The 25361-nt window shown below is 47.6% G+C and overlaps 1 protein-coding gene across 2 annotated transcripts in view; it reads right to left on the minus strand.

Annotated features, from left to right (window-relative positions):
• Positions 1–25361, minus strand: part of MAPRE3 (microtubule associated protein RP/EB family member 3) — a 170416-nt gene that overhangs the window by 133038 nt on the left and 12017 nt on the right. Inside the window, exon 1 of one of the 2 annotated variants that reach the window (XM_077489105.1) lies at positions 783–804. The exons of the other annotated variant lie outside the window; for it this stretch is intronic. The gene's annotated coding sequence lies outside the window, so the exon portion shown is untranslated. Of the gene's footprint in view, positions 1–782; positions 805–25361 lie in introns of those variants that run through there. 2 annotated transcript variants of the gene reach the window in all.

Consider the following 25361-nt stretch of genomic DNA (forward strand, 5'->3'; position numbering starts at 1 on the left):
ATATCCCGGAACAGTATGCTTGTGGGCTTTACATGCCCACAAAGCAAGATGGGAACGGCCGGGACAAAAGAATAAAACTTAATTTTTTCGAATAAAGCGGACATCGGAAGGACAAAATTTCTAAAACAAGTGAGTGCTAAAAGTAAATGTTCTGATCTTAAGAAATGTTTTGAAAAAATAAATAAATGAATACATTTCGGTGGAACTCCGCTTTATAAGTGCATCCTGCATTTTTGGATTCAGCTTCGGCACCAAAATTTCCATTCAGTGCACTTCTAGTACACAATAATAAAGACTGAAAACTCCGGACGGAGCCACTGTACTAACAGCCCAGTGTTAGTACAGCAATTTACCCGGCTAAGCTGATGTGTTCTGACAGGGAGACCCCCCATTTGCTAGAACACTCTGGTCAGCGCTCTTAACCATTGGCTGATAGCACTGATCGGGAGCTGGTCAGCTGCTGGTTCTCCTGCATATCTCATCCATGAGAAGCCGGCCAAACAGCCCCAATGTTGGACTTTTTCTTGAACTGGCCGAAGTCTCCCAACAGTCGTCCCGTGTGTAGTAGGCAATATTCACACTTCTTCCAGCTCAGCTACTGAAAGCATGACACTACATCCGTTATTCCCCGATCATGGGTGCAATGCTCTGCAGGCTCTGGGGTGGGGGAAATCATAATAATAAATACACATTTGTTTTCCCTGCAAAAATATGCGCAATAATAATTTTTTTTCCTAAAGGTGAACTTATCCAAACAAGTATTGTAGAAGAATACTACTTACACAGGAAGTCAGCCTGGCCTCGTGTAGAGCGGTGTGAGTCCTGGTGACCCCTGTGTGTACTGTTACTATGTGACCCAGGAATGTGCTCTGCCTTCTTCTGTCACTGACAGCAAACTCATCTGTCACTGTGCTAAGGAATGACCCTACACCCAGGAGACTGATTACACTCCATACTCTGCCCTACCTGCCAGGGAGTATTCTGGGATAGACACAAGGCGTGCTGGCTCCAGGAAAGGTCATACATGGAAAGATAAAGCAGTGTGTACAATTTAGAGGGAACCTGTCAGAAGAAAGGATTGTAGGCTGCCATTATGGAGACCTCTTTTTCCATTGTGACCAACTAAAACCTCCTCATACTCAGATATAATACTCACTTTCCAAAAAGTTACCCTATTGGTATTTAAAAAAACAAATGTGTTTATTGTTTTATTGCTTATTAATATGAGAATTGGCTGTAAATAGTTGAGTCCTGGATTTCTGATCTTCTAATCTCATCATTCAGACACAGTAAATGTAATTTAAATACAGTAAATAAAGGCAGCAGAGCAAGGAACACAGCCTTGGTCCACATGGATGAGAGAGTGAAGGAGCAGAGCAAGGAACACAACCTTGGTCCACATGGAGGAGAGAGTGAAGGAGCAGAGCAAGGAACACAGCCATGGTCCACACGGAGGAGAGAGTGAAGGAGCAGAGCAAGGAACACAACCATGGTCCACACAGAGGAGAGAGTGAAGGAGCAGAGCAAGGAACACAACCATGGTCCACACAGAGGAGAGAGTGAAGGAGCAGAGCAAGGAACACAACCTTGGTCCACACAGAGGAGAGAGAGAAGGAGCAGAGCAAGGAACACAACCTTGGTCCACATGGAGGAGAGAGTGAAGCAGTAGAGCCAGGAACACAACCTTGGTCCACACGGAGGAGAGAGTGAAGGAGCAGAGCAATGAACACAGCCATGGTCCACATTGAGGAGAGAGTGAAGGAGCAGAGCAAGGAACACAGCCATGGTCCACATTGAGGAGAGAGTGAAGGAGCAGAGCAAGGAATACAGCCTTGGTCCACATTGAGGAGAGAGTGAAGCAGCAGAGACAGGAACACAACCTTGGTCCACACGGGGAAGAGAGTGAAGGAGCAGAGCACGGAACACAGCCATGGTCCACATGGAGGAGAGAGTAAAGGAGCAGAGCAAGGAACACAACCTTGGCCCACATGGAGGAGAGAGTGAAGCAGCAGAGCAAGGAACACAACCTTGGTCCACACGGAGGAGAAAGTGAAGGAGCAGAGCCAGGAACACAGCCATGGTCCACATGGAGGAGAGAGTGAAGGAGCAGAGCAAGGAACACAGCCATGGTGCACATGGAGGAGAGAGTGAAGCAGCAGAGCAAGGAACACAGCCATGGTCCACATGGAGGAGAGAGTGAAGCAGCAGAGCAAGGAACACAACCTTGGCCCACATGGAGGAGAGAGTGAAGCAGCAGAGCAAGGAACACAACCTTGGTCCACACGGAGGAGAGAGTGAAGGAGCAGAGCCAGGAACACAGCAATGGTCCGCTTGGGGAGAGAGAGTAAAGGAGCACAGCAGATAATACAGTCAAGGTCCTCAAGGAGGAGAGAGTACAAGAGCAGAGCAAGGAGCATAGCCATGGAGGAGAAAGGGTAAAGGAACAGAGCAAGGAACAAAGCCATGGTCCACATTGGGGGAGAGAGTAAAGGAGCAGAGCAGAAAACAAAGCCATAGTCTGCATGGAGGAGAGAGAGAGTAAAGCAGGGCAGGGAACACAGCCATGGTCCACATGGAGGAGAGTAAAGGAGCAGAGCAGGGAAGACAGCCATGGTCCACATGGAGGAGAGTAAAGGAGAAGAGCAGGGAACACAACCATGGCCCGCAAGGAGGAGAGAGAGTGAAGGAGCAGTGCAGAGAACACAGCCATGGTCCACATGGAGGATAGAGAGTGAAGGGGCAGAGCAAGGAACACAACCTTGGTCCACATGGAGGAGAGAGTGAAGGAACAGAGCAAGGAACACAACCTTGGTCCACATGGAGGGGAGAGTGAAGGAGCAGAGCCATGAACACAGCCATGGTCCTCATGGAGGAGAGAGTGAAGGAGCAGAGCAAGGAACACAGCCATGGTCCTCATGGAGGAGAGAGTGAAGGAGCAGAGCAAGGAACACAGCCATGGTCCACATGGAGGAGAGAGTGAAGCAGCAGAGCAAGGAACACAACCTTGGCCCACATGGAGGAGAGAGTGAAGCAGCAGAACAAGGAACACAGCCATGGTCCACATGGAGGAGAGAGTGAAGGAGCAGAGCAAGGAACACAACCATGGTCCACATGGAGGAAAGAGTGAAGGAGCAGAACAAGGAACACAACCATGGTCCACACAGAGGAGAGAGAGAAGGAGCAGAGCAAGGAACACAACCATGGTCTACATGGAGGAGAGAGTGAAGGAGCAGAGCAAGGAACACAACCTTGGTCCACATGGGGAAGAGAGTGAAGGAGCAGAGCAAGGAACACAGCCATGGTCCCCATGGAGGAGAGAGTGAAGGAGCAGAGCAAGGAACACAGCCATGGTCCACATGGAGGAGAGAGTGAAGCAGCAGAGCAAGGAACACAGCCATGGTCCACATGGAGGAGAGAGTGAAGCAGCAGAGCAAGGAACACAACCTTGGCCCACATGGAGGAGAGAGTGAAGCAGCAGAGCAAGGAACACAACCTTGGTCCACACGGAGGAGAAAGTGAAGGAGCAGAGCCAGGAACACAGCCTTGGTCCACATAAAGGAGAGAGTGAAGGAGCAGAGCAAGGAACACAGCCATGGTCCACATGGAGGAGAGAGTGAAGCAGCAGAGCAAGGAACACAGCCATGGTCCACATGGAGGAGAGAGTGAAGCAGCAGAGCAAGGAACACAACCTTGGCCCACATGGAGGAGAGAGTGAAGCAGCAGAGCAAGGAACACAGCCATGGTCCACATGGAGGAGAGAGTGAAGCAGCAGAGCAAGGAACACAACCTTGGCCCACATGGAGGAGAGAGTGAAGCAGCAGAGCAAGGAACACAACCTTGGTCCACACGGAGGAGAAAGTGAAGGAGCAGAGCCAGGAACACAGCCATGGTCCACATAAAGGAGAGAGTGAAGGAGCAGAGCAAGGAACACAGCCATGGTCCACATGGAGGAGAGAGTGAAGCAGCAGAGCAAGGAACACAGCCATGGTCCACATGGAGGAGAGAGTGAAGCAGCAGAGCAAGGAACACAACCTTGGCCCACATGGAGGAGAGAGTGAAGCAGCAGAGCAAGGAACACAACCTTGGTCCACACGGAGGAGAGAGTGAAGGAGCAGAGCCAGGAACACAGCAATGGTCCGCTTGGGGAGAGAGAGTAAAGGAGCACAGCAGATAATACAGTCAAGGTCCTCAAGGAGGAGAGAGTACAAGAGCAGAGCAAGGAGCATAGCCATGGAGGAGAAAGGGTAAAGGAACAGAGCAAGGAACAAAGCCATGGTCCGCATTGGGGGAGAGAGTAAAGGAGCAGAGCAGAAAACAAAGCCATAGTCTGCATGGAGGAGAGAGAGAGTAAAGCAGGGCAGGGAACACAGCCATGGTCCACATGGAGGAGAGTAAAGGAGCAGAGCAGGGAACACAGCCATGGTCCACATGGAGGAGAGTAAAGGAGAAGAGCAGGGAACACAACCATGGCCCGCAAGGAGGAGAGAGAGTGAAGGAGCAGTGCAGAGAACACAGCCATGGTCCACATGGAGGATAGAGAGTGAAGGGGCAGAGCAGGGAATGCAGCCATGGTCCACATGGAGGATAGAGAGTGAAGGAGCAGAGCAGGGAACGCAGCCATGGTCCGCAAGGCGGAGAGAGTGAAGCAGGAGAAGAGCAGGGAACATAGCCATGGTCTGCATGGAGGAAAGAGTGAAGGAGAAGAGCAGGGAACTTAGCCGTGGTCCGCATGAAGGAGAGAGTGAAGGAGTAGAGCAGGGAACATAGCCATGGTCCACATGGAGGAGAGAGTGAATGAGAAGAGCAGAGAACACAGTCATGTCTGTATGGAAGAGAAAAGGTAAAAGGAGCAGAGCAGGGAACACAGCCATGGTCCACATGGAGGAGAAAGACAGAGGGAAAAAAATAACCAGGACCACAGCCAGACCCTGCTGCCCCTTTTATTATAAATTGATCTATTTCTCTTCATATACTCTTTCTGATTCCAGTTTGGCTACACACAAGGTGATGAGGGAAAGTGTCAGACTATACCACCAGGTAGGTGCATCCAGCAGCCTGCTCCTCTCAGAGAACTACAAGTGCCAGATGTGACTTTGGTGATAAACTGCCCAGGGTGACTGAGGTAGGAGACGTAAAATGCTGACTACGAAGATCGCAATGGGATCAATAACCAGCACAGCAGAAAAAGTTCCTAGTCGGCATGTTCAGCACATCTGTGCTATACTAACCCCCTGTATGCCAACACTGCAGAGGAGCTTGCACTCACAAAGGAGGCAAATCTGAAGAGACTGACAAGAATATATAGTACCGCTATGTATAAAAGTAATAATAATATAGTTGCTAAACCCTCAAATATTTGACAATGTATGTGCAATGTCACTTTAAATGTACATCTAGCCTAGATTGCAATGACAGATGGAGTGGAGAAGGGATAAAACCTCTGCCAGATTTGTATTGCTTTTTGTGTCCCCGTTGGTGAGATTCTCCCTCTATCTATCCTGGCCTCACAGGAAGCAATGGCAAGTTCACAACTTTACAGTTGTTACCAGAACAGGAATCGAGGGGAAATGTTTCGAATGGGGACACTAGTTCTGATGACAATTGTGTTAGATGGAACCCCCTTTCTGTTGAAGATTTCATGTGACTTCCTGTTGTGTCGTCAGGACAGACAGCAATCAGCAAAATAAAAGGATCTGTAGAACTACTCATTTCCTTTTACTTTCTGTGTGGTCACAGGGAAAGGGAATTATGAATCCCCCCAACAAGGACACAACTTAGAAGAGGTTCCAAGCCTTACTTCTAGAGTTCCTCTTAAATGACACCCATGACAGGTCCTTATTTATAATTATTCTCTATTTAAATGCACCTGCTGCCTGCTCAATACAGATCCATTCATGTCAGCTACGACGTAGGGGGTGGGTGGTGGAGCGGTGGAGTGTACTGGATACCGAACAATGCTCAGGAGATGGGAATTAATTAGTGTCACCTCATCAATAATGGATATAACAGCAAAAAGGTAAAGAAAGATACTCGCTGTTGCCTGACACCTCCAGGCCCCCGGTGCCCTTTCTTCCCCTCCACTGGCCCAAATGGATTTATTAATGCCAAGTGATCCTTCCGCAGAGGATCACTTTCACCGCCACACTAACCAGATGCTATGGTGGCAGGAATCAAACATGAGGAAGGGACATAAGCCTGTAGAGAGGAGAACAAGAATCCAGCTTGTGGAAACACTCATAGGGCTTGGCAGGAAGTTTGGAAGAATAATGTTGGACCCTAAAAAGGATCATCTTCTCTGCTGTAAGCAAAGTGTGAGACCTGAGCCATTAAAATTGTGGTGATCCTGCCATGAAGGTCCTAGTTCCGGCACTTCCGGTTTTAGGCTTCATGGACACCATGGACACAGGACGTTTGAAAACCTCTTCTGAGCGCTGGAAACTTGACAGCTAGTAACCAACAATTAAAAACATCTGTTTTGCCACTTTCATATACCACGATTATGCGCATTTAGCGGCATTTATCTCTCCATCCCCCTCTCTCTCGGTCTCCCCCCTCTCTCTCTCTCTGTCTCCCCCTTTCTCCCTCCTCTCTCTCCATCCCTCTCTCTTTCCCATGCCTCTCCCCACCCCCCCTCTCTCTCCCTCTCCGTCTCTCTGCCCTCTCTCGTTCTCCCTCTCTCTCTCTCCCTCTTTCTCTCTCCCCCTCCTTCTCGCCCTCCCTCTCTCTCCCCCCCTTTCTTTCTCCCCTCCCTCTCTCTCTTCTCTCCCCCTCTCTCTTTCCCCCTCCCCTCCCTCTCTCCCTCCCTCTCTCTTTCTCTCTCGCTCCCTCCTCTCCCTCTCTATCTCTCCCCCCCCTCTCCTCTCTCTCTCCCCCCTCTCCCCCTCCCTCTTTTCCCTCTCTATCTCTCCCTCCCCCTCTCCTCTCTCTCTCCCCCCTCTCCCCCTCCCTTTTTCTCCTCTCTCTCCATCCCTATCCCCCTCTCTCTGTCTCCCCCTCTCTTTCCCATTCTCTCTCTCCCCCTCCCTCCTCTCTCCCCCTCCCTCCTCTCTCTCTTCATCCCTCTCTCTTTCCATCTCTCACTCCCCCATCCCCCCTCTCTCTCTCTCCATCCCTCTCTCTCCTTCTCCCTCTTTCTCTCTACCCTCTTTCTCGTCCTCCCTCTCTCTCCCCCGTCTCCTCTCCCCCTCTCCCTCCCCCCTCTCTCTCCCTCTCTCTCCCCCTTTCTCCCTACCCTCCTCTCTCCCCTTCCCCTTTCTCCCCCTCCCCCTTTCTCTCTCCCCCTCTTCTTCTTCCCTCTCTCCTCCCTCTCTCTCCCCCCTCTCCCTTCCCTCTCTCTCCCCCCTCTCCCCCTTTCTCTCCCCCCTCTCCCCCTACTCTCCCTCTCTCTCCCCTTCCTCTCTCTCCCCCACCCCTCCCTCTCTCTCCTCCTTTTCTCCCCCTTCGTCTCTCCCCTTTCTCTCCCCCTCCCCTCCCTCTCTCCCCTTCCCCTTTCTCTCTCCCCCTCCCCTCCCTCTCTCTACCCCTCCCCCTTTCTCTCCCCCACCCCTCCCTCTCTCCCCTTCCACTCCTAATCTCCCCTCCCCTCCCTCTCTCTCCCCCCTCTCTCTCCCCTTTCTCTTCCCCCTTCTCTCTATTCCTCCCCTGCCTCTCTCTCTATCCCTCCCTCTCCCCCTCCCTCCTCTCTCTCCCCTCCCCTTTCTCTCTCTCTCCCTCCCTCTCCCCCCTCTCTCTCCCCTCCCTCCTCTCTCTCTCCCCTCCCCTTTCTCTCTCTCTCCCCCTTTCTCTCCCCTCCCCTCCCTCTCTATCCCCTTTCTCTCCCCTCCCCACCCATCCCTCTCTCCCCTCCCTCTCTCCCCCTCCCCTTCCTCTCTCCTCTCCCTCTCTCCCTCCCCCTCTCTCCCCTTTCTCTCCTCGCCTCCCTCTCTCTCCCCTTTCTCTCCTCCTTCTCTCCCCCTGCCCTCCCTTTCTCTCCCCCCTTCTCACTCCCTGCCCTCCCTTCCTCTCCCCCCTTCTCACTCCCTTTCTCCTTGCTTGCAGGCAACAGCATGTGGTAAAAATTGTGTTCTTTCCACATTTCACATATTCCTCTTTAAAAAGCTTAGAAACGCAAATGCAGGTTACCGCGTTTACACATGTTTAAAAGCATTTAGCACTTATAGTGCCGGTAAACTGAATGCAATTGTTATGCTTTCAAAAGAACTTCAGTAAACTCAACTGCCTCTAAACTCCTATAAACGACCCTGTGTACATGTACACATAAGAGAACATAGAGAGCTCAGGGGCTGCGAAAAAATACTCCACTGCTCCTTAGGCTTAATGTACACAGAACATTTTCACAACCTCTCCTGAGTGATTTGACAGATAGTAACCCGCGTTTAAAACGTCAATTTTGCTGTGTTTACATGCCGTGTTTAGTGGCGTTTTGCCACGTTTGCATTTAGCATTTGAACATTTTTTTATTTTTTTTCAAAATAGCCAAAAACAAAAAACGCCTGTAAACAAAACACAGCTAAACGCGAGTTACCGCATTTAGCCACGTTTAGAAGCATTTGGCGCTTGAAATGCATCTGAACAAATTTTTTTGCTTTCCAAAAAAGGCCTCTAAACTCAACTGCCTAAAAACGACTTTAAACAAGCCTGTGTACATAAGATAACATTGGATGAGTTCAGGGGCAGCTAAAAAAAAAGCATCCAACTGCCTCTGAATGTCCGTTTACCAGCAGCACTGTACCTGAGGTCTAAGCGTGAACTTGGCAGCTGCGGTGTACATGAGCCCTCAGCGTAACAACGCTCTGTCCCTGTGTCCCGACTGTGCTTCTGTGTTGTCACCCTGTCCCACGGGCTCCTGATGGAGACTACAAGTGTCTATGTTATCATTCGTTACTCAGGCATGGTCCTCTGTTGTCACCCTCAGGAAACCCACCCTGAGAAATGTCATACAGCCATCGCAGGAGATCAGCAGCAGTCTCATGTAACAAAGAATGAAAAAAAAATGTCAAAACAGGATTTTCTTAAAGGTTTTACGTATAACACATAGAGCAGTGGTTCTCAACCTCGGTCTTCAAGTACCCCCAATGGGCCATGTTTTGGGAACTTCCCTTAGATAAAATAGCTCTTATCAATACCATGTTATTGATAGTGATTTAACCACTTATGGACCACCGCACACCGATATACGTCCTATGTTTGAAGGGGAATATCCTTGTTATGGTAGCAGCTAGCTGCCACAACGCCGGTATCCTCTTCTTTGGCCAGCGGTCCACTTTCCGATAAAAGTGGTCTCTGCAGCGTATTCGCCGCAAGATCACTTTTATCGGCAGCGGTAGAGGGCCCCTTCCCACGATGCTCCGGTGCCCTCCACCGCTTACCGGAGCCATCAGCAGCAGCGGAGGCGATCAGATGTTTTCCCTGACTGGGTATTGAGATGAGTGAGGGGAAGATGGCCACCCATCTCCATAACATTGCAGGACGGAAGCAATGTCAAAACGTCACTTCCGCCCATAGCGCTTTTTATTTAAATTACAATTTTTTTTTTATTGCATTTTTGTGTAAATTTGAAATCTGAGGTCTTTTTGACCCCACATCTCATATTTAAGAGGTCCTGTCATGCTTTTGCTCTATTACAAGGGATGTTTACATTCCTTGTAATAGGAATAAAAGTGACACAATTTGTTTTTTCTTTTAAAGAAAAGTGTAAAAAATAAAAATAAAAGGTAAAATAAATAAGTAAAAAAAAATTTTTAAACGCGCCCGTCCTGCCAAGTTCGCATGCAGAAGGAAACGCATACATGAGCAACGCCTGCATATAAAAACAATGTTCAAACCACACTTGTGAGGTATCGCCGCGATTGGTAGAGCAAGAGCAATCATTTTAGCTCAAGACCTCCACTGTAACTCGAAACTTGCAACCTGTAAAATTTTTTAAACGTCGCCTATGGAGATTTTAAAAGGTAAAAGTTTGTCGCCATTCCACGAGCGGGCGCAATTTTGACTCGTGACATGTTGGGTATCAATTTACTCGGCGTAACATTATCTTTCACAATATAAAAATAATGGGCTAACTTAAAGCGGGAGTCCGCCGGGACTCCGCGTTTTTTTTTTTTTTTTAAGTCAGCAGCTACAAATACTGCAGCTGCTGACTTTTAAAATAGTGACACTTACCTGTCCAGCGCGCCCGCGATGTCGGCACCCGAAGCCGATCTCTAGATCGACACTCGAGTGCTGCCGCCGCCATCTTGAGTATGGGAATCAGGAAATGGAGCCTTTCGGCTTCATTTCCCGGTTCCCTACTGCGCATGCGCGAGCCGCGCTGCGCAATGAGGACGGTCCCCGCTGCCTCTGGGATCTGTGTGTTTCCCAGCAGGCAGCGGGGCACTTGCCGAAGGGGGCGGGCACTTGCGGAAAGGGGCGTAATGTACGCCCCTTTCCGCAGAGAGCTAGCCCGGAAGTGGGTGCAGTTACCTGGATTATCCAGGTAACTGCACCCCCCTCCCCCCTGAAAGGTGCCAATCGTGGCGCCGGAGGGGGGGAGGAATCCGATGAGCGGAAGGTCCATTTTAGGATGGACCTCCGCTTTAACTGTTATCTTATTTTTTCATTCAAAAAAGTATATTTTTTCCAAAAAAGTGTAAGACCACTGCGCAAATACAGTGTGACAGAAAGTATTGCGATGACCGCCGTTTTATTTTCTAGGGTGTTAGAAAAAAAAAATGTATACTGTTTGGGGGTTCTGCGTAATTTTCGAGCAAAAAAATATATTTTTAACTTGTAAACAACAAATCTCAAGAAGAGGCTCGGGCCTTAAGTGGTTAAAGCAGCTGTGTAAAGTAAAGGAAAACCTGAAAACATGGCCTGTCGGGGGTACTTGAGGACTGAGATCGAGAACCACTGACATAGAGGTCACATCCATGTTAACAGTCCACTGACTGGCATCATTACTATCTCTAAATATAATAACACACATATCCAGGCTCCAGAAGGCCACACCAGTTCAGGCCGAGCCCCCCCAGAGTGTCTGTGTCCTGAGAGTTACATTGTAAACACAATTGTGGAGGACAATGCGGTCTCGGCCTTGTTTACTGACCTCCAAACCGTCCCCCTAGTGTGAGAACCGCCGCGTCCAGGGAGAGCAAAACAAAAAACACCAAGACATGGTGCCAACTCATCACATTCCCGGGGAAGAGGAGGGAGCCATGCCAGGAATACCCGCACACGTTAATTAAAGCAAAAATAATGAAGGCAGCCACACAACTATCCGCTGACCAACCGCATTTCAGCCTGACCTCGTTCCCACTGCCGTTGGATGTGCCTACTTCCATTAGATGGGCTCTTCATCATCTAATGCAGAGAATACAAAACCAAGACGACGCTGGGGACCAAGAAATGTCACTAAGGGCTGGTTCACACCATAGAAACACAGTCTAGATACGTTCCAGATGCTTTTCTGCATGCGCGTTTTTGATGCAGTCCAGTGCATTTTTCCCCCTCTTTTTTCTTAACTTAAGGACTTATGTTCCAGTGCAGTTTTGGTGGGTTCCAGGGCATTTTTGATGTGTTTTACAGCGTTCCAGTACAGTCCAGTGTAGGAACAATGCAGTATGTTCTACTTTTTTTTCCTGGAACTAAAACTTACTGGAACTGCAAGCACTGGTCTGAACTATGCCGTTGAGAATCCATATTACCCTACTTTCCAATGTGTTTTTGATGCAGAAAAAAAAGCACTAGACTGCATGTGCTGTGAACTGGCCCTTAATGTTCAGCAAACAGTTTTTGTGCATCATTCATGCTTTTGCTGTCCCATATTTCTTTTTTTAATCATATTTTCTATCTGTATTTCAGACAATGAAATTAGCACCCATACTGAACAGCTTATAATATAACATTAGGTAATCATTCACATTTTCACCCAGTCACAGAACACTGACAGGCGTATACTAGGATGGAAGAAATAATATGTCTGATTTGTGGGATTCCAATATAGCTGTTCCACAGACACCCTCATCTCTGTGTTGAGTTCAAAGGGTCTGTACACCTGCTGTGTCCATTATGAGGGGTTTCCAGGTCTGTACATTTGCTGTGCCCATTATGAGGGGTTTCCACCATCCCTGAGCTGGGTTTCCAGGTCTGTACATTTGCTGTGCCCATTATGAGGGGTTTCCACCATCCCTGAGCTGGGTTTCCAGGTCTGTACATTTGCTGTGCCCATTATGAGGGATTTCCACCATCCCTGTGCTGAATTTCCAGGTCTGTGCACCTGCTGTGCCCATTATTAGGGGTTCCCACCATCCCTGCGTTGAACTTCCAGATTTGTACACATACTGTGCCCATTATGAGGGGTTCCCACATCCCTGTGTTGAACTTCCAGATTTGTATACTTGCTGTGCCCATTATGGGTGGTTCCCACATCCCTGTGCTGAGTTAACGGGTCTGTAACCTGCTGTGCCCATTACGAGGGGTTCCCACCATCCCTGAGCCAAGTTCCTGGTTCTGCCCCCATTCAAACATTTGTTCTAATGCTCCTGATCATGTCTGCATTTTTTATACTATTTGCAGCCACATGAGTATATGTCATCAGTGTAGCTATAACTATTGCTTTGTGGAGTTCTCCTTTAAATAGTTCGATTTTCAACAAGATTCACCTTCCTAATGGGCACAGGGCTCAGACGGTGGCGCGTTGCACAGCCCAGGCGTGTCAAAGGCGTGCCACCATCAGTGCACATTGTATCACTATCCTGGCTGTATGTAGCTCAGCACTGCCCAGGGCTGTACAGATCACCTGGCACAATATATAACGATGATCATATATAACACTAAGTGCCAGGAACCGCCCACAGAATACAGAATTTTCACCATGTGACACCCTCTAATTATCAGCTAATTGTTACAGTGTTGTGGCTGAAAACCTGAAACACCAGGACTGCCGTCTGCTCTACCTTCTACTATAGGCAAACCTGCCAAGTGCTACTGATATGTAATATGAAAATGTTATAAAACGCAGATGTATGAAAAACATCTGTGCAAGTCTGAAGGAAGGCTGAAGTTCATACTTAAAGTGTATGTAAAGTTAAAATGTCTTCAGCGGTCTTCTGTGAACCAAGACCCCTCTATTTCATGGAGATGGAGACAGGAGAGATGTTTGTAGTCCAAATCAGGGGAGCAGCCTTGGGTGACAACGCTGCTCCTCCATAGATAGCATGCAGAGTGAGCGTTGTCACCCTAAAGCCTCGTACACACAATTGGATTTTCCGCAGACAAAACCTCTGACTTTTGTCCGAAGGGCGTGGGCGAGGAACTTGCATGCAAACGAAAAGGAATTGTCGGCCAACAAACACGAAAGTAGTGGCATACTAAGTGTTTTTTCTGCTCTTTAGCGCCACCCTTATGCTAATTTGGTGTTAGAAGATTGGTGAGTGTTGATTCGCGCTTTTCATTTCGCGCTTTTCATTTAGCGCTTCTCAGTTTGTTTCTGAACAGCCGTTCTCCAACCAGCCATGTTGCGGAATTGGAGGAGCTAATGTGTTTATTATTGGCCTTGGAGTTATTGCTTTGACCCAAGTCCAGTCCAGGAACAGGAGGATGAGGATTTCTTGGACCAAAAATTGGTTGCTTTATTATTCATGACCAATTATGTCATATGCCTTTGCTGCGGGAGCTCCAGGAGAATAATCCGCATGATTTTCGGAAATATCTCCGGATGACGGACCCCTGCTTTCACCAACTCTTGGCATTGTTGGCTTCCTATATTAAGAAGCAGGACACATGCATGAGGCTTTATTTTATTTTTTGGTTGAATAATAATGATTTGATTTGGTGTATTTTCTATATTTTTTGATGCATAGAATGCACTTTTTGGTTACGTTCTATTGGCAGATAGATAGCATGTCTAATTTGACTTGCTTTCTTTTTTTAATGCACAATAAAAAAATTGTGTAGAATAATACTTGGCTATGTGTTTTACTTCAAATGACAGTTTGGGAGTAGGCAGGTACATTTAAAAAAATACAATGTATGAATTAACAAGGGACAAATACAATGTAAAATTGACACGGGACAAATACAATGTAAAATTGACAAGGGACAAATACAATGTAAACCTGACAAGGGGCACAACATAGTTGTATCTTTGATCTTAACCACTTGCTTACTGGGCACTTAAACACCCTTCCTGCCCAGACCAATTTTCAGCTTTCGGTGCTCTCACACTTTGAATGACAATTACTCAGTCATGCAACACTGTACCCAAATGAATTTTTTGTCCTTTTTTCCCCACAAATAGAGCTTTCTTTTGGTGGTATTTGATCACCTCTGGGGTTTTTATTTTTTGCGCTATAAATGAAATAAGACTGAAAATTTTGAAAAAAAACGCATATTTCTTTGTTTCTGTGACAGAATTATGCAAATTATTCATTTTTCTTCATAAATTTTGGCCACAATTTATACTGCTACATATCTTTGGTAAAAATAACCCAAATTAGTGGATATTATTTGGTCTTTGTGAAAGTTAGAGAGTCTACAAGCTGTGGTGCGAATCGCACAAAATTGATCACATCTGATGTACTGGTGGCCTATCTCACTTCTTGTGACCCAAACAAGTCAGAAAAGTACAAATACCCCCCAAATTACCCCTTTTTGGAAAGTAGACATTCCAATGTATTTAGTAAGAGGCATAGTGAGCTTTTTGATGTTGTAATTTTTTTCCCACAATTCTTTGCAAAATTAAGATTTTTCATTTTTTTTTCTCCACAAAATTGTCATTGTAATAGGTTATTTCTCTCACGTGGCATGTGTATACCACAAATGACACCCCCCAAAAAATTCTGCTACTCCTCCTGAGTATTACAATACCACATGTGTGGGACTTTTTTACAGCCTGGCCACATAGAGAGGCCCAACATGCAGGTAGCGCCATCATGTGTTCTAGAAACATAAATTACACATCTAACTTGTTGACTATTTATTACACTTTTGAAGCACCAGGACAATGACACGTGACACTGATGACAGATGGCACTGATACGTGGAAATGATGACACTTATACGTGGCACTGATGACACGTGGCACTGATGACAGATGGCACTAATATGTGGCACTGATGACAGATGGCACTAATATGTGGCACTGATGACACGTGGCACTTATACGTGGCACTGATGACACGTGGCACTAATACGTGGCACTGAAGACACGTGGCACTAATACGTGGCACTGATGACAGATGGCACTAATACGTGGCACTAATACGTGCCACCGATGACAGATGGCACTAATACATGGCACCGATGACGCGTGACACTGATGACAGATGGCACTGATAAGTGGCATTGATGACACGTGACACTGACAACAGATGGCACGTGACACTGACAGGTGGCACTGTTGACAAATGGCACTGATATATGGCACTGATGATAGATGGCACTAATACGTGGCACTGATGACAGATGGCACTATGTGGCACCGATGACAGATGGCACTGATGACAGATGGCACTTATACGTGGCACTGATGACAGATGGCACTGGGGACAAATGGCACTGACAACAGGTGGCACTGGGGGCAGGTGGCACTGGGGGCAGGTAGCACTGGGGGCAGGTAGCACTGGGGTGGATGGCACTGGGGGCAGGTGGCACTGGGGTGGATGGCACTGGGGCGGATGGCACTGGGGCGGATGGCACTGCTGGGGGAGGATGGCACTGCTGGGGGAGGATGGCACTTTTTTTTTTATCAACTCCAGGCAGAACAGGTGCCGCTGCAGCCGTTCATCTCTCCCCTCTCACACTGTCTGTGTGAGGAGGGAGAGTGGCGCTGAGAGATGATCTCATATGTTTACATATGAGATCATCTCCCATTGGACACGCCGATCACGCTGTAAACGGCCGCTGTGATTGGCCGTTTACAGCGATCTGTGTTTGCCTGTCCCCGGGGGACACGGCGAACACAGAACTTCCGCGATGCGTGCCCGTGGCGGCGCGCATCGCGGGAGTAAACATTAGGACATCCAGGGACGGCCTCCCGGACGAACGCGCCTGCTCTACGGCCGTCATTCGGCTATAGGGCGGGCGCGAGGTGGTTAAAAACCATGGGATAATGGTGTTGTGGTAACTTGTACCAAAAAAAAACAAACAAGCATAATAATATTATTCTTGATATCACAAAAAAAAAGCCTTTGAAAAAATCTTTTGCAATAACTCCATCAGTATCACCAGCAAAGCAGCTTAATTATTATCCCATTAAAGAAGAAGAGAATGTGCGCTGCATTTTGAGACTTCATAATTTGCCACGTCACAAATGTTAATTCTTTATTACAAACACTAGTTTACAAGACCGGCCGCTTCTGGCTCGTCCTTGCTTCCGAGCATGCATGTTTGTACTTTTGGACTTTTGTCCGACGGACTTGTGTACACACGCTCGGAAAATCCGACAACAGACATTTGTCCGCTGAAAATTTTAAAGCCTGCCATCCAACATTTGCCCACGGAAAATCCGACAATTGTCCGATGGAGCGTACAAACGGTCGGATTTTGTGCCTACAGCCTGTCATCACACATTTCCAGTCGGAAAATCTGATCTTGTGTACGAGGCTTAAAGCCCCATACACACTATCAGATTTTCTGCAGATTTTTGTCTTCAGATTTACCAAAACCATGTAGTGCAGGGGCCTGTCTGATTGCATACAAATTGGAACTCCTAAGGTCTGACCTCATATTATATGGTTTTGGTAAATCTGAAGGGAAAACTCTGCAGAAAATCTGATAGTGTGTATGGGGCTTTAGACAGGAAGTTTGTTACTGGAGGATCACCAGGTGACAAGGGAAACAGAGCCTAGAAAGAGGAAACGAATGACAGGTAATCTGCAATATATGGAATGTTTGGTTTAGATACACTTTATTGGTATAAAAATATGTGAGATCAGAGAATAGTACATTGGAACCCCTCTGGTACAAGAGTCATTTTACATGTCTGAAAAAAAACCACATCAAATCTGCTTAAAGAGAACTACAAATCCCAGCACGGTCTACAACTAGAAGGTTGGTGTTCCTCGTTGGTGTTCCTCTCTGTATTGGCAGTCTCTGCCCTGTCATCATTATTAGCTCTGGCTGCCTGATCCCTATAATCCCAGCACAGTGCAGGCCAAGGCTGGACACAATGCAGAGGATTCGATGTGTATGGAGCAGGGATCAGCATAGAGGATTCCCGAATGTTCATGTGTGTGGTCCTTTCTTCTGTGTTTGTCCACTGAGATCCCTGATTGTATAGGACAAGGGGGGCCATAAACCGCCAGCAGATAGATAGATAGATAGATAGATAGAGTAGATAGCAATATATGTATAATATATAAATATAAAAGAAAGAAACCACTAGCTCTTCAATAGATAGACACATCGATATATAGATAAAATGTAGAAAGGGAGAATGTATATAGATATAAAGACGATAAAAAAAGATAGGTAGGAGAAAGAAAAGGACCATGAGATGGCTCTTATGGTGTGAAAAAAAGATAGATGAGATGGCTCTCACCACCGATTCACTCCAGTGCAATTTGTAATGCAATTTGACAGTTCAAAATTGCACAAGTCGCACCCATTGGAACCGTTGAAATCGTTGTGACTTAAAGGGGTTGTAAAGGTTCGTGTTTCTTTTATCACCTGTCAGTGACCGCCCGCCCCCCCCCCCCCCCGTTTTACTTACCTGAGCCCTCGAACTTGTCCCATGGGGTGGGATTGGTCTTGATTGGATAGATTGATAGCAGTGCATCCACTGGCTCCCACTGCTGTCAATCAAATCCAATGACGCGGGCGCCAGGGGGCCTGGCCGAGTCCTGCATTTGGCATCTATGGACGCCAAATGCTGGACTCGGGAGTGCGCCCTCAAGGTAACCCCCCTGTTAGAGCGCTTCTACCAGGGGGCTATCTGAGACAGGGAGGAGCCGCAAAAGAGCCACCGGGGGACCCCAGAAGACGAGGTTCGGGCCCACTCTGTGCAAAACGAGCTGCTTACTGGAGGCAAGTATGATATGTTTGTTATTTTATTTTTTTAAACCCAAACCTTTAGTATCACTTTAAGTCGTAGCAACTTTGAAAAAGGTTCCTGCACTACTGATTTCATTGCGACTTGAACTGACTTCTGTTAAATGAGGTTGCAAGCTGCAGTGAAATCGGTGGTCTGTTCTGCAGCTTTGAAATCACACTGAAAGCGGTTGTATACCCGCATGCGCGTGAGAGAGACTTCTTTCCGGGGGTCTTGTCTAATAACGTCCTCCATCGGATAGTGTCCGCTGTGTACTGCGCATGCGCAGTACACAGCAACACAGATTCCGAAAATTGCCGAGGATGAACGGCGCCTGCGCCGTGAGTCCAGGTTCTATCCCCACTATCCAAGTGGACATAGAGTAGGAATAAAAAAGAGCCGAGCGCAGCGAGGCCGAGCCTGAAGCGTGGCGAGCGAAGCTCGCCCGCGAGGGGCCCTTTAATACTCACAACCCTATGTCCGCTTGGATGGTGGGGCTACCACCTCCACTCACGGCGCAGGCGCCGTTCAGCTTCGGAAATTTTCCGAAGCTTCGTCTGCTCCGTACTGCGCATGCGCAGTACGGGGCGGACGCTATATGATGGCCGGACACTATACGGCAGAACACCGGCAAGATCCGGCATCTGCCGGGCTTTCAGCTGAGAAGCCCCTGTGTGCATGCGCCGCTGCAGTCAGCGGCTCATTTCGAGGGGAATATCTCCTAAACCATACAGGTTGTATGTAAACCAACACAGATTCCGAAAATTGCCGAGGATGAACGGCGCCTGCGCCGTGAGTCCAGGTTCTATCCCCACTATCCAAGTGGACATAGAATATCTCCTAAACCATACAGGTTTAGGAGACACTTCTTTTACCTACAGGTAATGCTTATTATAGGCTTTCCTGTAGGTAAATGTTACAAATCTGACTATACAACCACTTGAAATAGTGTGATTTCAAAGCCACACTGGTGTGAACCAGGACTTATGGTAAACCCCCCCCCCCCCCCCCAAAAAAAATAAGAACATAGATAGATAGATAGATAGATAGATAGATAGATAGATAGATAGCAATATATATAAAGATGATAAAATGAAAGAAGGAAACCACCAGCTCTTCAATAGATAGGCACATAGATAAGTATTAAATATAATGTGCAGTGCTAAAAGTGAATAACTCAGATAATATCACTTAAATGAGCAAAAATACAAATAAAATAAATATAAAATATAAAAAATATAAAGAAAGTCCCAAAAAGGCCAAGGAAAAAAAAATGTTCAGAGCCGTGTTGATTAGTAGGACTCCTATAGGAACCCGGTGACACCACACACGCTCAGATCCTGCTTACCAGAAATCCAGTGACCCCCTTTAAGGCTCAGTTCACATATGAGCCGCATTCGTTGCACAACAGGGGTCCGGTGCATGCTGATTCACAGTTTCAGGTCCGATTTCAGCCCGAATTTTGGGCTGAATTCAGACCTGAAATGGACCAAAAAAGGCATACGTTTTTCCTGCAAAATGCACCGGACCTGCCGGGGAGATATGTAAACCAGCTCCATAGAGAGCCAGTCACATTCTCTTGCTATGCGAATTGGATGCGGAACCCACATCCAATTTGCATAGGTGTGAACCCAGGCTTAGGCCGCGTACACACGTGGCGGATTGTCTGCCCAACTAAGTTCGTCAGACAATCCGACAGACAGTCCGTCCAAACTTTTGAATGAACGGACTTGCCCACACACGGCACTTTTTGAGCGGACTAATACGGCGGACTAAGTCCGCCATACAATCCGCTCTACTTTTGAAATGAACGGACTCGCCCACACACGCGGAGGAAAGTCCGCTCATTTCGAGCGCGTCTCCAGGTAGGCGGGGCCCGCCAAGGAGACGTCGCTGGCCCCGCCGCCTGGAATGGACTTAAAGGGGAACCCCAACGCCGAAAAAAATCGGCGTGGGGGTCCCCCCCAAGTCCACAACAGACCCTTGTCCGAGCACGCTACCCGGCCGGCCAGGAAAGGGGGGCGAGCGAGCGCCCCCCCCCCCCCCCTCCTGAGCCGTACCAGGCCGCGTGCCCTCAACATGGGGGGTGCCTTGGGGAAGGGGGGGCCGCGCGGCCCCCCCACCCCAAAGCACCTTGTCCCGATGTTGATGAGGACAAGGGCCTCTTCCCGACAACCCTGGCCGTTGGTTGTCGGGGTCTGCGGGCGGGGGGCTTATCGGAATTCGGGAGCCCCCTTTAATAAGGGGGCCCCCGGATACCGGCCCCCCACCCTATGTGAATGAGTATGGGGTACAATGTACCCCTACCCATTCACCTGTGAAAAAAAGTACAAAAAAAACACAACACAGGGTTAAAATATTTTATTGCATAGCTCCGGGGGTCTTCCGTCTTCGGGGGTCTTCTCGCCGGACTCCTCCGCTATCTTCTTGTAGCTCTTTTGCTAGCGGAGGAGTCCGGCTTTCTTCCTCGCCGCCGGCCTCTTCTCCCGACTTCGGGGGTCTTGTCCCCCTCTTCGGTTCTTCTGCCGGGCCACCGCGCCTTCTTATAGCTCTTTTACAGGCGGTGGCCCGGTCTTCTGTCGCCGCCGTCGCCTTCCGTTCTTCTTCTTCTTCTTCTTCTCCAGGAGATGTTGCCTCGACGATCTCTCCGGCCGGAATGCCAGAGCCGCGCTGCGTGGCCACTTGTATAGTGACAATGGGGCGGTGTCACATGGTATATGTCACATGGGCTGGTCACATGGGTTGATGTTACATGGGGACTATGACATCGTAAGGGGGCGGGGTCACCATGTGACACCAACCCATGTGACATATACCATGTGACACCGCCCCATTGTCACTATATAAGTGGCCGCACAGCGCGGCTCTGGCATTCCGGCCGGAGAGATCGTCGAGGCAACATCTCCTGGAGAAGAAGAAGAACGGAAGGCGGCGGCGGCGACAGAAGACCGGGCCACCGCCTGTAAAAGAGCTATAAGAAGGCGCGGTGGCCCGGCAGAAGAACCGAAGAGGGGGACAAGACCCCCGAAGTCGGGGGAAGAGGCCGGCGGCGAGGAAGAAAGCCGGACTCCTCCGCTAGCAAAAGAGCTACAAGAAGATAGCGGAGGAGTCCGGCGAGAAGACCCCCGAAGACGGAAGACCCCCGGAGCTGTGCAATAAAATATTTTAACCCTGTGTTGTGTTTTTTTTGTACTTTTTTTCACAGGTGAATGGGTAGGGGTACATTGTACCCCATACTCATTCACATAGGGTGGGGGGCCGGTATCCGGGGGCCCCCTTATTAAAGGGGGCTCCCGGATTCCGATAAGCCCCCCGCCCACAGACCCCGACAACCAACGGCCAGGGTTGTCGGGAAGAGGCCCTTGTCCTCATCAACATGGGGACAAGGTGCTTTGGGGTGGGGGGGCCGCGCGGCCCCCCCTTCCCCAAGGCACCCCCCATGTTGACGGCACGCGGCCTGGTACGGCTCAGGAGGGGGGGGGGCGCTCGCTCGCCCCCCTTTCCTGGCCGGCCGGGTAGCGTGCTCGGACAAGGGTCTGTTGTGGACTTGGGGGGGACCCCCACGCCGATTTTTTTCGGCGTTGGGGTTCCCCTTTAAGTCCATACCAGGCGGCGGGGCCCGCGATGTCTCCGTCGCGGGCCCCGCCTACCTGGATACCCGCTCGAAATGAGCGGACTTTTCTCCGGGCGGGAAAAGTCCACTCATTTCAAAAGTAGGGCGGACTGGCACACACACGGGCGGACTGTCCGCTGAAATGCGAGTCCGACGGACAGTCTTTCCAACATTCCGAAAGACTTAGTCCGCCAGACTGTCCGCTGAAAAAGTCCGCTGAAGCCCACACACGAGCGGACTGTCCACTGAAATGTGTTTCGGCAGACTAAGTTGGGCAGACAGTCCGCCCGTGTGTACGCGGCCTTAGAGTGGTCAATCTGCGCCTGTGTGTATTCCAGTTCACCAGCATAGATCAAGTGATCACTTTCCAGCGTGTGACACCATCCACTATATAATATGACCACGAGATGGAAATCACAAAAGGGTATATTCCAAAACACTCCAGAGCTCCAGACAGATTCAGTATAAAAGGCAAAGATGATATGATACATTGCCGTATGGTACTTGTATCCAACTTATCTGGTAAGAGTGTTTTATCTCTCTATCCGATTTCCACCTGTGAAGCTACCGAGATTGATTCAAGACTCACTATGACTACAACTTTGGGCGATTGAGTTACTGATCACTTGACTGGACTATTCATTGTGTGGGATTTTCTGTTTTATCACCACAACTTTGGGCAATTGAATGACAGATCACTTGATTGGACTATTCACTGTGTGGGACTTTTTATTTTAATATCATTGTGGGAAATTCCCTATACAGTGTATGCATGTATATTTGTTTATATACACTGATTTCTGATCTGGGATAAGCATTGCATATACTGCTGGAATTTACACATTGTCCTTGTCTGAGCACATTGACGCTTCATTATTATTTTCTTTGCAGTATTCACCATTTTATCTTATCATCACTGTTTGAGTACTTTGATATATTGTTTGCAGTAATAACCGCTACACTTTCTTTTTGTTCTTGTAATTTGTATGCATGCTGTCATTTGGATGCACAGTGTCATTTGTATGCATGCTGTCATTTGGATGCACAGTGTCATTTGTATGCATGCTGTCATTTGGATGCACAGTGTAATTTGGATTCATGCTGTCATTTGGATGCACAGTGTCATTTGGATTCATGCTGTCATTTGGATGCACAGTGTCATTTGGATTCATGCTGTCATTTGGATGCACAGCTTCATTTGGATGCATGCAATACAAAACAAAATCGCCCATGGGACTTTGAATGAGTGTTCATTGAGGTCATAGCAAATAAGTGTAGTACATTCATGAAGATTTTATTTGCGTTTCACAGACATAGTCATAGATGAATATAGAAACCATCATGAACCATAGCTTCCTCAGGAGTAGATGTATATGTGAAGTATCTAAAAAGACAGTAAGTATCGGTAAGATATGGCAGACAGTAATAATTATGTTAGAGAAGAAGCATGTGTTACTGTCTGCCATATCTTACCGATACTTACTGTCTTTTCAGATACTTCACATATACATCTACTCCTGAGGAAGCGAGCAGAGCTCGCGAAACGCATCAAGTATATAAGCTGTATATGTATTTTATGTACTGTTAATATTGTAACAAATATGTTTATGGTTAAGCTATGGTTCATGATGGTTTCTATATTCATCTATGACTATGTCTGTGAAACGCAAATAAAATCTTTATGAATGTACTACACTTATTTGTTATGACCTCTATGAACAACTCATTCAAAGTCCCATGGGCGATTTTGTTTTTTATTATATTTATTAGGGAAGGAGTTGTATCATATATAGTATCCAGACCGCCGCCCCCCCTTTTTTTGGATGCATGCTGTCATTTGGATTCATGATGTCATTTGGATGCATAGCGTCATTTGAATGCATGCTGTCATTTGGATGCACAGCGTCATTTGGATGCATGCTGTCATTTGGATTCATGCTGTCATTTGGATGCATGCTGTCATTTGGATGCATGCTGTCATTTGGATTCATGCTGTCATTTGGATGCACAGCGTCATTTGGATGCATGCTGTTATTTGGATGCATTCTGTCATTTAGGGACACAGTAGCTCCACCTCAAACGGCAATGCACCTGCACGGATGTGAAGGAGGCCTTAATCATTAATTGCATTTATATGCAGTTAGAAATGTCCTCTAAATCTAAACACAGGTTTGATAGTTCATAAAGCCTATAAAGAGATGAGATCTGAGATTTCGCAGTGTTGGTCATCTCTTCTATTTTGGTTCCTATTTTTCTCTGAGACCCCATTTGTGAGATTCCCTCCCTTCCTCTCCCTGACAGGGATGTGGTTGTCACAGGACAGGAAGGCACTGAGGTAAATAATAAGGCTACTTTCACACTGAGGTGTTTTACAGGCGTTTTTGCGCTACAAGTAGCACCTGAAAAAAACGCCTCAGTGTGAAAGTAGCCTTATTATTTACCTTGGTGCCTTCCTGTCCTGTGACAACCACATCCCTGTCATGGAGAGGAAAGGGAGGGAATCTCACAAATGGGGTCACAGACACAAATAGGAAACAAAATAGAACTGCCTCTCCTGCAGCCCCAGTGTGAACGCCCGAGTGCTTTCACACTGGGGCGATGGGAGAAAAAGTCCTGCAAGCGGCACTTGCAGGCGCTTTTAACCCTCTATTCAGCCGCTAGCAGGGGTTAAAAGCGCCCCACTAGCGGACGAAAAGTGCCTCTATTACAGCCGTAAAGCACTGCTAAAACTAGCACCACTTTACCGCTATCGCCCCGCCGCAGTATGAAAGTAGGCTAACAAAGCCGGACATTATAACGCTTCTTCACTCAACTAAAATTCATTTTTGTTGCCTTGAAGAGATTTGCCATCACTTCCTGTCCTGACAGGAAATTAAAACTTCCACACACACACACAGGGGCTGATTTACTAAAGGCAAATAGACTGTGCACTTTGCATAGTCTAGTTGCACTCTCCATAGCAAATGCTCATAAGCTTAGTAAATAAGTAGAAGCTCTGCTGACTTTCATCATCCAATCATGTGCAAGCAAAACTGCATTTTTTTTATTTTCCTTGCGCGTGAACGGGTGTTCTTTGCAAAGTGAAACTTTACCACATTTACTAAGCTCTGGAGCAACTGCACTTGCAGAGTGCAACTACACTTTGGAAAGTGCACAACCTATTTGCCTTTAGTAAATCAACCCCTTTGTGTGTGTGTGTGTGTGTGTGTGTGTGTGTGTGTGTGTGTGTGTGTGTGTGTGTGTGTGTGTGTGTGTAAGTTTTAATTTCCTGTCAGGACAGGAAGTGGTGGCAAATCTCTTCAAGGTGACAAAAATAAATTTTATTAACTAATTCTATTTGCCTTTAGTAAATCAACCCCACAGTGTTTAAATAAAGTTTTGCATGGAGTTCAGCTTTAATGTATAACTAAAGGCAATTTTTTTTAGATTTGGATAGCGTGGAGAGGGATTAGAAACCCTGTCAGGATTTTATTACTGTCTGTGTCCCCATTATGGAATCTCACCCTCTCTATTTGTCATGTTTACTGTTATCACCGAGAGTGGAAGTGGAAGAAAATTACAAATTTTGGGTGGTCATCAGAACAGAAATAGAGGGGAAATCTTCCAACTGAGAGACTAGTTCTGGTGATTCCCTGACTTTGGAGGGATTTCTAATTCACTTCCTGTTTTCACTAAGGGACAGGAAGTGAAAGTGAAATCTCTTCAATGGGATGCAGATGACAAAAAGAAAACTGACGGGAG

This window comes from Lithobates pipiens, unplaced genomic scaffold (genome assembly GCF_037356315.1).
Source record: "Lithobates pipiens isolate NorthernLeopardFrog02 unplaced genomic scaffold, aLitPip1_a1.2 Scaffold_18, whole genome shotgun sequence".
Taxonomy (NCBI): domain Eukaryota; kingdom Metazoa; phylum Chordata; class Amphibia; order Anura; family Ranidae; genus Lithobates; species Lithobates pipiens.